The following is an 8,689-nucleotide window of genomic DNA, read 5'->3' as shown; positions in this document are numbered from 1 at the left end:
TTTTCAGGATAAGTTGATGATGTTATCCTCACAGATACTATCTCATATCATAGACGGGGAACCGTGTTGTACATCTGAGTTGCCCTCAGCTCCTTCCCGCTCAAAGCTGTTGAGCTAGGAGGACAGAAGACCAGGGGGCAGGGGCCCCAGGGGATGAGAGAGGCTCTGATGGGGTCATCTGAAGAGGAGATGGGGACGGAGGGCCCAGGCGTCCCTGTCACCGCCAATGTCAGGAAAGCCAAGTTAGAAAGTGGGGTCTTGGGGCGCCAGGGTGGCTCAGTCGTTAAGCATCTGCCTTCGGCTCAGGGCGTGATCCCGGCGTTCTGGGATCGAGCCCCGCATCAGGCTCCTCTGCTGGGAGCCTGCTTCTTCCTCTCCCATTCCCCCTGCTGTGTTCCCTCTCTCGCTGGCTGTCTCTCTCTCTCTCTGTCAAATAAATAAATGAAATCTTTAAAAAAAAAAAGTGGGGTCTTCACATTTTTCTTATCTTTTGTTATCTTCTGTTTTTGTTTTTTAAGATTTTATTTATTTATTTTGACAGAGAGACAGCCAGCAACAGAGGGAACACAGCAGGGGAGTGGGAGAGGAAGAAGCAGGCTCCCAGAGGAGGAGCCCGATGTGGGACTCGATCCCGGAACGATGGGATCACGCCCTGAGCCGAAGGCAGACGCTTAACGACTGAGCCACCCAGGTGCCCCATCTTCTGTTTTTGAGCAAATGATAGGTGCACGGGGGACAAATGTGAACCATCACAGCAATCACACAGGGAAAAATAAGCCTTCCCCTGGGTCTCACCCTCCCAGGCCACCCCGTTCCCGGCCACGCGGCGGCCTCTGCCCCGCGGTCCCCTCACACCCGTGAGAAGAGTGAGCGCATGGACCACTGTGCCCATTCGCAGATGTCAGCATTCTCCACGTACTTTTTGGCACCTGTTTCTTTTCTTTCTTTCTTTTTTCTAATAGTCTCTTCCTTTGAGAATAGCTTTAGGTGAGCAGCGTGTGGGGGATTCTCTCATACACCCCCCTTTCTCCATCATTAACTGTGTGGTGCATTTGTTATAACTAATGAACCAATATTAATACATCATTATTAATGGTTATGGTGTGAATTGTGTCCCCGCAGAACCTGCCAATGTGCCTTATTTAGAAACGGGCTTTGTATCTGATCGGGTTAAGACGAGGCCGTTTGGGTGGGTCTTAATGTGACGAGACTGGTGTCCTTTTAAGAAGGGGACGTTTGGACACAGACACACACCTGGGGAGAAGCCATGTGACCGTGCAGGCAGAGATGGGGTCACGCGCCCACAGACCGAGGAGCACCAAGGGTGGCCGGCAAACCCTGGAGGCTGGGAGAGCCTGGGGCGAATTCTCCCCCGTGGCCTGCAAAGAGCCTGATCCCGGCCTTGGACTTCCGGCTCCAGAGCTGGGAGAGAACAGGTTCCTCTTGCTTCGGCCACACTTTGTTTCTGCAGCCACAGGGTGCTCGCACGTCAGCTAGAGTCTGCACGTTAACGTGCTCGCTCTGCCGTGTACTTCCTGCGGGTCTTTGCTGCGTGAGATTGTGCACCCACCGCTAACGTGTCACAGGGACGGTTTCGCTGCCCACAACACCCTCTGTGCCCCTGCTCATTCCTCGCCTCGACAAACTCCCGGCCACCGCAGGTCCTTCTGCCTTTTCCGGAACGTCCTAGACTTGGAACCACAGGGTGTGTGGCCTCCTCAGGCCGGCCGCTCTCACTTAGGGACGTGCCTCTGAGCATCCTCCGTGTCTGCCTGGCTGGGTGGCTCCTTTCTCTTGAGGGCTGAGTAACATTCGCTGGTCTGGGTGGAGCACCGGCCGTCTGTCCGCTGCCTATGGAAGGGCATCTTGGTATCGGGTCTGGGCAACTGTGAATCTGCTGTAAGCATCCGCGTGCAGGTTTTCATGTGGACGTGAGTTGCCAGGGCTGTTGGGGTGGGTGGGCTTTTCACCAAGGACACGTCAGGAATATTTAACGCTTCTCCTCCGCGCCACGCCCCATCTGTGACTTACTTCACCAGCGTCCCCTTGCTGGCTCTTCGGGCTGTTTCCAGATTGTTGCTGGACCGGTGATGCCGCAGAGAACACGCTCTTCTGTGGACCCAGCGCCCTTCTGTGCGTGCACCTGCGGGGTAAATCCCACGTGGAACACATGGGCCCGGGGGGTTCATTAGCCTTCCATTGAGCACCTGCTAGGTGCTAGGCATGGTTACAAGGGCTCGGGACACAGCGGGGAGGGCAAGAGATAAAAAGTTCTTGTCCTCACCAAACTTGCACCTTGATTTGCCCTTTTAATTTTGTTAGATGTTGGCACATTTGCTTCCAGAAATATCCGTGTATATTGACCCCATCACCAAAAGTGTATCATTGTAATTGTGAGTGTGTTGTGTGTGTGTGAGAGACATGGGGCTGTGGGGGGGTCCCAGTGTCCCCTCTCCTCCCGGACTCGTGGAGATGGAGGTAGGGGCACCTGGCTCAGGTCCCTGGAGGAGCAGAAGAAGCCAATCAGCAAACATGTCAATCACTTGATCAGTCGAATTGGGTTAATAAAGCAGCCAGATGGGGAGATGACTTCGGAAATCCATGCGCCCCGCCGTGTCCGACGGAGACAGTGTTCCAGGATAGCCGACCCCCGTCAGGGCTGGCGCGGGGACGGGCTAGGAGGCACACGCCCTGGGGTGGGGGGGACCTGCTGTCTGGGCCGCAGCGTCTCCATCTATCAAGGGGGCCGCCACACTGACAATGGTGTCAGGTGCTGGCCGCGTGCAGCCTGGGCCGGTAGCCTCACGGCACAGTGATGCCTGTCCAGTCATCCTGCCCTGGGCTCCGACGCAGGCCCCTGCCCTCAGAAAGTGCCGACACTTACCAAACGAGTGCATAGGCAGAATCAGGGACCCGCGAACGTGGCGCCTGAGGGAAGATGAGCAGGTAAGCAGAGGGCAGGGACAGACGGAGTCCCTGAGGTGGGGACAGCGGGACAGGCAGGGACAGAGCAGCCGCAGGAAGTGGGGAGCTGGGGCACACTTAATAACACCCGTGTGTTCTCACACACGTATGTTCTCACATGCTTGCACACGTGTGCACACAAATATCTACACAGGCACGTACATTCACACGCTCGCGTGTAACCTGTAACCACCCTACACGCCTCACATGCACACACACTCATACAAATATACCCTGGCACCCACACGCTGTCACACGCTCGTGCACAGATACACACGCACACACACCCTCACGGGTTCATGCACACACATACACGCCTGTTAACACAAAAAATAAACACAGATGCACCCCCCACACGCACCCACTCACACCTTACACTTGTGCGCTGCACACTCACACGCACACTTAAACACACACAGTGGCATACAGCTTCCGCTTCCTCCCCCTCACTCCCTCACACCATGCACGCACACCCACTCATGCCCATTTACACACGCACGCACAGCCCCCCGCTCACACTCATGCACGCACACGTACACAACCCCACTCTCGCAATCTGCTCACACAATCCTACACTGAAATGCACAGAGTCCCACCCCCATTCGGACACACTCGCACACATGCGTTCAGAGCTGCTGTTGAGCCGCTCACACGTTACAGACCCAAGCAGCCATTTTCAAAAAAGCTCATCCTTTGATAAAATCCAGCTTTTTCATCTTGCACACGAATTGGCTAACCTCCGCCTCCCTCCCCCTCCCCACTCAATAACCAGGTTAAAATAAAAATTGAATTCCAGCATCTGCTTTCAAAAATAACCCCCACACAGCCCACCGGTCAATGCAGCCTTCCTCAGCTGTTAAGAATTAGAAACGCAAGGGCCGCGGAAGGGGGCTGGACGCCCCTGAGGTGCAGCGTTACGTGGAAAATAAAACAGCACAAATGCAAACTGTTGGTGGGGGCGACGTGAGGACTGCAGCCCTGTACTGTATGCCTGTGAGTGGCAGCAAGGCCAGGGACCCCCCCCCCAAAACTGAGCAAAATGACCACAGCTGATTTCAGGTGGGCAAGAGATTTCTCGTCTCCCAGTCCCTTCCAAGGCTAATGGCAACACATTCAGAGTTTCCTCCCCGGTAAAACCACGATGACACGGGTCGGGGGGTGGGGGGGTTAACTGAGATCGTTTAAACAAATCTCCCGGCCCTGAACTCGGCACAGCATGTATATCAAAGCTGTTGTGTACGCTAAATTAAAAAAAAAAAAAAGCCCACCCATCCACAGCAAGTAATTCAGCCTTGTTTTCCACCCCTGAAGAAAGAAGAAATGTTTTCCCTCCACACAGGGAACCCTAGCATTTCATAAACAGCATCTTTATTTTTACAATAAACTTTCCTTCGACCAAATGCACTTGTTCATTTTAATAAACCCAGGTAGTTGTTGGGGGCTTTGGGATTTTGTTTTCTGACCGAGGTGGAAGGCCTAGGGCACCCACCCCTCCAATACCCAGTGTCTTTGCTGAAGTCCGCTGCCTTGAGCCAGGGCCTCGCCCCCCCCCCTTCTGTGAGAGGGGCTGCGGCTCAGGCGCCAAGATCACACGGCCTCCCAGCCCTTCGATTGCGACATCACATTTTACTTTTAGCTGCTGTCCCTCCTTACAGAGCTGCCGGCTGTGGGCGGTGAGAGTGGGGGACCCGAGCACTGGATCAATGGACACACGTGTTGGCTTTCTTGGGGGGTGGGGGCGGGCCAGGGGGACTCCGAAGCCCCCGGCCGCACTTCTCGGGTACAGGTCCACCTCCAGCCCTTGGGTCCCGGTGACTCTGGGCGAACCCCTGGGCCAGTCTGGCTTTTCCCAGCTCGGGCAGGGGGCCAGGCGGCCGGGGGAGATGGACGGGCAGCGCGGAAGCCAGGGCCCCGGGAGGGCTGGGGGGGGCGGGGAGAGCCGGGCAGGGGTCCTCGCCGCCGCCTGAGCCCCCCGCCCCCGCCCGGGCCACGCCGCCGCCCCCACCGCGGGAAGCCGTGCGGCCCCGAGATAAGAAACGGGTCAATAAACTTTTTTTCCGAAGCGGCCCGGGCTGCTCCATCCTCCCCGGCCCCCTTCCCGCCTGCAGCCCCCTCCGCGCGCCGGGAAAGGTCAGACGGGAGGCGGCATCGACCCGCGCCCGCAGCCAGGCCCCTGGCCACGCCGCGGCCGCGCTGACCAACTGACCACGCGCCGCCCGGGAGCCCGGCGCGCCGCCGGCCAATAGGAGCGCGCCGAGCCGCGGTTGCCGGGCAACGCGGCGGGAGGAGGGGCGGGGCCGGCGCGGCGAGGGAGCCCAGGCGGCCGCGATCAATCTGGCGCCCGCGCGCATGCGCGGCCCGCGGCCGGGAGGGATGCTGCAGCCGGCGCCCAGTGGCCATCGATCGCCGCGGCCCGAGGCGCTTAATAAGCTCGGAGAAGGGCTTAAGGGAGGGGCCCGGGTGCCCCCGCCACCCGCCACCCGCCACCTCCGCCCCTCCCGCTCTCATCAGTAATAATAATAACAACAACAACAACAAGGGCAGGTCACACTCATGCAGCGCCTCTGGCCTGCGGGACCGCAGCACGGAGCATCCCACCTCCCAACATCGCGTCCAAGGGGCCACTCAGCGCCCGGCGCCATCCCGGAGCTGTACGCTGGGCCAGATTGCCCGAGTTGGCATCCTGGGCCCTCCGCCCACCCGACGAGCGGCCTCGGGCCTCATGGTTCACACCTGCCCTGGGGGCTTCGTGGGGCTTCAGTGGGCATCAGGTGGGGAGGCTGAGGCCCAGATTCGGAAGGTCATCGGCTCAGAGACAGCAGCTGCCACAGAACAGGTCTGTCCTCACCCCTCCTCCTCCGGTTCGTCTTCTGCATAATATTCATGGAGCTGGGCCCCGGGCTAAGTGCTCTGCACGTGTTGGAGGCAATGGTTCTTGCAAATCCCGAGCGTTGGATAAGTTATCCCCATTTAACGGATGAGGAAACAGGAAAAACAAGGCCAGCGTGTTGGTACAGGCAAGGCCCTTCTCGTCCCCTTCCTTTCACCTTCTCCTCCTCCACTCCCTCCTCTTCTCAGCGTTTTCCCTCCTCCCTCCACCTCCCTTTCTCTTCCTCATTCCTCTGAGGTCTTTGGTTTTAAAGCCCAGAGGTTTTCTGGGCACTGGCATAAACAAGGAGGTCTTCGAATCCTGGGCCAGACTCTGCTCAGCCTCACAGGAGTGAGGCCTGAGGCTGGGGAGGGGGTGCAGGGTCAGCTGAGGTGCCCTCGGACCTTACTGCCCGGAGCCCCTGTGTCCCATCCCATGACACAGGTCCTCCAACCTGGCCTGCAGGCCTGCTGTGTGGCTTTGAGCTGCTGGCCTGTCCCTTCCGAATCACCATTTGCCCTCTGTCCCTAAAGGCAGGGTCAGTAATGATGATGAATGAAGAGTCCTGGGAGGCACGAATGTGGTGGGAAACATAAGAAGGTCAGCACCCAGCGCCCTGTAGCACTCCGCCTGCACCTTCCTGCCCTTCTCTTCCCTTCTCCAAGGTTCGTGGTGTTTTCTTGAGGAGGCTGCAATGAAGGGTCACAAGTTCAGTGACTTAACCAACAGAGATTTATTCTCTCTTGTTCTAAAGGCCTGAAGTCTGAGATCAAGGTGTCTCAGGGCTGTGCTCCCTGTGTTCCCCCACCCCCAGGGAAGGGTCCTCCCAGCCTCTTCCAGCTTCTTGGGCTCCGTGGAGGCTCTTAGCAGCCCTTGGCTTGTGGCTGCGTCACTCGGATCCCGTCCTCCATCATCCCCGGGCTGTCTTCTGTCTGTGTCTTTAGTGTGTGTCTCAGCTCTCCTTATAATGACACCAGTCCCTGGACTTTGGGGTCACCCTGACGCAGGATGACCTCATCTTAACTTGATTACATGTGCAGACTGTATTTCCAAATAAATCCATGTCCTGAGGTTCTGGGTGGATGTGAGTTTGGGGGGCATGCTATTCAGTTCGCTACAGGTGGACATAGAGCGAGGAGGCCATGACGGGGGTCTTCTCCAGGGTCCCGGGAATTGCTGGGCACAACTGGCTCTGGGCTAGGACCCTGGGAGAACGCCGACAGAGGCCGGGGCTCTCACGGAACGGGTTCGTGTGACCTGCAGCTGTCACAAGTCTGTGTCTTTCCCTTTATCGTGTGGACATATTTCCTTCCACGTCTTTAAAATTTCTCCTCCCCCATTGTCTTTCACAGGCACCAGCATCCCACCACGGAAGAGGCATGGCTGCTCGTCAAGCCCTGTCCCCTGGGCAGCAAGGCCCGTCCCAGCGCGTCGTTCGGCGAAATGGCAAAATGGCATCCGGCAAGTGTAACAGGTTGACCTCCCGTGGGGACAAGAGCGCGGAGGAGACCCCCAAACCCGCGCCTCTCAAACGGGCTGCAAAGTATCTGAAGTGCTGCATGCCGAGGGAGCCAGCGTCCCCCCAACACAGGCAGGCTCCCCGTGAGGACGATGGGCTGCTTCCCCCTTGTCTAGTTACTTCTCAGTCGAACACGCCCCATAAAGTTCGCCGTTTTGACGGGAACGACTCAGCGGCGCTCAGGACGCTCGTAGGGTCCTGCAGCGGCCACCGTTCCCCGTTCCCACGTTTCCGTCTCCCCCAGACGAAACACTGTCCCCCTTACGAGCCACTCCCCAGCCCTGGCGCCGGGCTCCTGGCTCCCGCTGCCCCACTTTCTGTCAGGAGGAGCCCGGTCTGGGCGTGCCACACACGTGGACTCACACGCCGTGGGGCCTTCCGTGTCTGGTTGCCTCCCCGAGGGCTCATGTTTTCACGGCTCATCCACATTGCAGCACGTAACAGAAACGCATCCCTTTTGGGGCGCCGGCCGGCTCGGTCAGTGGAGCAAGAGACGATCTCAGGGTTGTGGGTTCGAGCCCCACGTTGAATGGAGAGATCACTTGAAAATAAAATCTTTGAAAAAAGAATTTATTTTTTTGTTGTAAAATACACATAATGTTAAATTCACCTTTGAACCTCCGCGGCGTGAAGCACACTCACCCCGTCCTGCAGCCACCCCCACCCTCCGTCTCCAGAACGTTCCATCTCCCCACACGGAGACTCTGTCCCCAGGAAGCACGGACTCCGCACCCCCTGCCCCAGCCCTGGCTCCCACCAGCTCCTCTCTGTCTGTGTGGACGGGACGCCTCTGGGGACCTCCTGGGAGTGGGGTCCTGTGGGATGTGTCCTTCTGGGTCTGGAATCACGCTGCTGTGACCTTGGGTCTGCCTCAGCGACCTTGGACCTTACCAGTTTCCATGCGGCAGATCCTGGGGCAGTGCACAGGTCCCAGGCGGGGTCTAGCACCCCCACCCCACCCCACATGGGACTGAGTCTGGGGATCCCAACTGAAGGGAAGATGCCAGGAGGGGTCCTGGTCAGAGTCCCAGGTGTGGGGCAGGACCCCCCCCCCGAGTCTGAATCCCAGCCATGTGGCCTTGGGCAAATCAGGTCCCTTGATTTGGGCCTCAGTTTCCTCATCTGTAAAATGGAAGCAGTGAGGTCCTTTCCCTAGGAAGCCTCTGCACCGTGCCTCCACGATGGAGAGCAGGTCCTCAGGAAACGATTCTTGCTGCCGCTGCTGCTCCTACGGTGTTTTCAAACAGTTCTCTTGTGGTTTTTTTACTGCCAGACCTCAGGAGCCTGCATCCCGTCTCCGGCTCTCCCCCCACTTCGGGCATCCCCAGCCCTCCAGT

Source organism: Ursus arctos, unplaced genomic scaffold, assembly GCF_023065955.2.
Source record: "Ursus arctos isolate Adak ecotype North America unplaced genomic scaffold, UrsArc2.0 scaffold_14, whole genome shotgun sequence".
Classification (NCBI taxonomy): Eukaryota; Metazoa; Chordata; class Mammalia; order Carnivora; family Ursidae; genus Ursus; species Ursus arctos.
This window is presented reverse-complemented; position numbering follows the sequence as displayed.